The 3898-nt window shown below is 38.3% G+C and overlaps 1 long non-coding RNA gene across 1 annotated transcript; it reads left to right on the forward strand.

The window, feature by feature from the left end:
- Positions 1–2938: 2938 nt before the first annotated feature.
- LOC119075993 lies at positions 2939–3527 on the forward strand. The gene is made up of 2 exons (XR_005087528.1): positions 2939–3084; positions 3316–3527. It is a non-coding gene; the product is annotated as an uncharacterized LOC119075993 (long non-coding RNA).
- Positions 3528–3898: the final 371 nt, after the last annotated feature.

Raw genomic sequence — 3898 nt, forward strand, 5'->3', positions numbered from 1 at the left:
TTCTAAAATAATGTCGTAAATTGTTGGTTTTATTTGAGAGGTACTTCGTACGGGCTTTCGTAATTGCGCTATGCGCAATTTTAAAAATGAACACTTTCAGTAAATTTGACCATGCCCAACTTGACTTGCATTTTGGTAACAGACGCATTAGAGGGTTGTAGACGTATTAGGGTTCCGGGCGTATTACGGCTACGGACGTATTATGGTTACGGACGAAATAGGATTACGGATCGTACGGGGCTAAGTCGCAGCAAACGCTCCGACTGTTCTGATGCCTTGTTTTACTTTCGGTCACCATTTGAGGACCGAAAATACAAACTTTCGCAGTATTTGGCATAAAAAATAACATTGTATGCTTGCTAAGAGGACTGAAAGTAAAGCTGTCAATTCGCGGGAATTGACATTTCTTTACTTTCGGTCCTCTTAGCAAGCATACAAAACTTAATACGTAACTCTTTCGGCCTACTCAATCGATACGTAAAATATATTACGTAACTGCTTGTTTAGGCATGTGTGATAACTCCACTCGCCTTGCATTACGTCGTGGCAGCACTGGTGGTTATTTAAATAAATTTTCTGCTGTTAGCCCTTTTGTCTGTACCATCGTAAAATATCGGTTGTTTGTTCACCAACCTCTGTAGCTCATGATTCTTTGAATATACTATAATTCGCCGTAATCAGTTGCAATTTTACTTTTCTCCAAGCCTCATAATTATGATTTTATTGGCACAACAATGTCCAATGCTATAACGTTATAGCCATCTATAATATATAGCCATATTGTGTCGTGGGCTGTGAATCTATATATGAGTGCTCTCTTGTGTGTTATGTGTGTATGACGTTGTTTTCAAGTGCTAATGAATGGAATCAAATGCCAAACGAAATTGTTGTCCGGCATCATTGATTTTGATAGAAAATCAAATATTTTCATTTGTTTAGTATCAACAAACAGTGTGATTAATCCAAACAATATGGCGTTTTTGTTTGCACTGGACATAATATCATATACGCCTATCGAATACAACAGTAAATGTTTGCTTTGGAAAATCTATTTCGTTAAATGGAAAATCATCTATTGATGAAATTATGAAGAATGCATTTTCTGCATGATAATAGGGGCACTGTTGTCGCACGGATTTAAATAAATATGAGCTGGATTTATGGAGATGGAGAGGGAGCATTAATTTCAGAATATATGGGAAAATTGAATTTGAAATATAGCTGGGAACAAAGCTGGAGTGCCTATGCAATACAGAACTTTTCAATTTGATTTTTCCATTGAACAATTATCCATTAAAATCATGTCCCGTGCATGTGTTCATTCAGTGATAGTGGGCCAGAAATAACCTGTTACGGACGAAAGTATGTGTTATCATCCCACGCGAATGTTTAAATCAAATGAAGTAGAAGATTTTGCTTCAATCTCTTGAAAATATTAAAATCAAATGAAGTAAGAGATCCCATAGTAAAACTGCTGATTGCTGTCTGTGAGAGGCAAAAGTAGTTTACAAGGCAACATGTCAAATGGAACCTACAGAAAAGTTATCACAATAAGGTGGAAATTGATCGCGCGGATTTTAAAGCCGTGCTGCTCATTTCCCAAGGTCTTGTCCAATCAATCCGTCGTAGTGAAAGAATTACGGTCCTCAGGCGAAGATATGGCCACTAACAACACATTAGCCAACTTTGCTGCGTTGTTTGTTAGATGCGTCAAAAACGGACGCACGAGAAGTCAAGGAAATTCAAAAACACACGTAGCCCAAGTTTCGCTGGTGAATTCAAGTGCAACGCCAAGCTAACCTCAGTGTAGCACAACTACGATTTCAATAGAATCACTGGATGGAATAGTCATTTGTGTACCTGTTTTGGACGATTGATTTTAGGCAATTTCGCGGATTGTAGGCCGAACGAAGTGAGGCTTACAAGCGAAAGTGCCTTAAATCAACCGTCCCAAACAGGTGCACATGTGAGTTTTCATGCAGAGGGCCGGAAACCCGAGAACATTCGAAAAATTGCCCTCATTTTCGGCCCCGAAGCATGAAAATACTTTTCCAACATTCATGCTATCACATGCACCCACATTCTATAGAAATTGTTAGCGCTACACTAAACGCATTACGACGCGTCGCTGCACCTGAATTCACTCGAAAATTGGTCTCTGTATTTTTTAAGTTGAATTCACACTCGTCTGTTTTGCCGCCGTTTGGCTCAAGGTTGCATAATGAGAAGATTACGTCGATCGCAATTTTTTCACTGGGGTCGTATCGGTAACTCTAACTGCATTTCAGTACGAAGTTTCAACCTAACCGAACTTAAATGGCGCTACAATTTCGAATGAAAATGACCGCAAAGTTCAGTGGATTTTTGCGATAACGGTGATCGGTTTAGCTTCGTTTTATCAAACGTTTTGTAGACCCAAAGTATAACAACAACCTAAACAACTCAAGTTAAGGCTAATACGCAAACACACACCGAGCCCAAGTTTAGGTTGACTTTGAGTTTAGCGCAAGTTCGCTTCATTGTATCATCTACGTTTGCAGTAGAACTTTCTCGGTCGTTACTTGTTCACCGATGGAAGAAAAGTTGGAAATCTCATATCGAGGGTGTTGTTTGTGGCCAGAGCGTAGCGAGCCACCCCAGAAACACAACAAAAGGCTATGGATGTTTCTTCTCATGTGATAAAGTGACTATTCTCTCACCTGCGTTGTGAAAAATACTATTTTCTAACTAATGTCAAAGAACAACAGAAAAATTTCTCTTCCTAATTTGATTTTCATTGAGCAAGTGTGGAGACTTCGTGAGTTAAAAGCGGATATCATTCCTTTCGTCATTGAAACTATTTCACGATTTATAGCTACTCACTCACGACTGCTATAAATTTGTTGGTTTTTTCGACACGCTCCACACAATATCCGCATTATATCTACATATATAATAGGACCAATTTCAGTCGACACCAAGCAGTAGTAAGTTTGCATTTCAACTTTAACAAGTTCAACACTCACAGTGAAAATAACATGAAAATTCAAATCATTTTCTTACTTGGCGTACTGACGCTATTGTCAATGTTGCAGACGTCTGACGGTACTAACGGTTACCATAGCACTGCTCCTAGCATTAACATACACAGTATTGGGATGCTTATTTTGCACGGACGCCTTTTGTTTTCCGTTGTATAAGTAGTATCACTAAAACATCCAAAAATTTGACATTCGTCAATTTATTGTTAATGCTTGGAACAATGCTATGCGGTTACAGATTTCTGGTGTCAAGCTAAACTTACTTTATATTTTTTTTGGTAATGCTTTCCGTTAGCCTTTTTCTGCAGATGGTTCGGATATGTCAACAACGTAGACGTTGAATGCAGAACAGCTAGTCAAGGATGCGACGGCAACAATGAACAGATAGTACGCAATTATAAATGTTTTGAGCCAGGTACCACAATTTGTTGTCAAACATCATCGTGATTTGATTGAAACTTATTGCAAAAACAAAGTTTGTCGAAAATAAATCGAGAATGCAATGAATTTGGTCTATTAATCTCGTTTTCCCGCGTCTCTAATAATATATGCAGTCTTGGTGTCAAAGTGATATCCGAGTCTCATCCCAACCTGACAATGTACAAAAAACCGTTGCTGCTTCTGCTTATTGAATAAAGTCGAAGCCATCAGACTATTCAATGACAAGACAAAGTATCAGCAATGTGCACAGGTCATATTACCAAATACGAGCGTACGCCTTAAAAATGTCAGACCGCTATATTTTCGCAATAGGATATGCATCAAGCAAGCTACATAATGAGCTTTGTACCAATGTCGTATCACAATTTGACAAACATATATCGCTAAAAATAGTGTGTTGTTAACTGAGAGTAGTTAGAAAAAGATTTTCTTTGTTT

The sequence above is a fragment of the Bradysia coprophila genome, unplaced genomic scaffold, assembly GCF_014529535.1.
Source record: "Bradysia coprophila strain Holo2 unplaced genomic scaffold, BU_Bcop_v1 contig_232, whole genome shotgun sequence".
NCBI lineage: Eukaryota > Metazoa > Arthropoda > Insecta > Diptera > Sciaridae > Bradysia > Bradysia coprophila.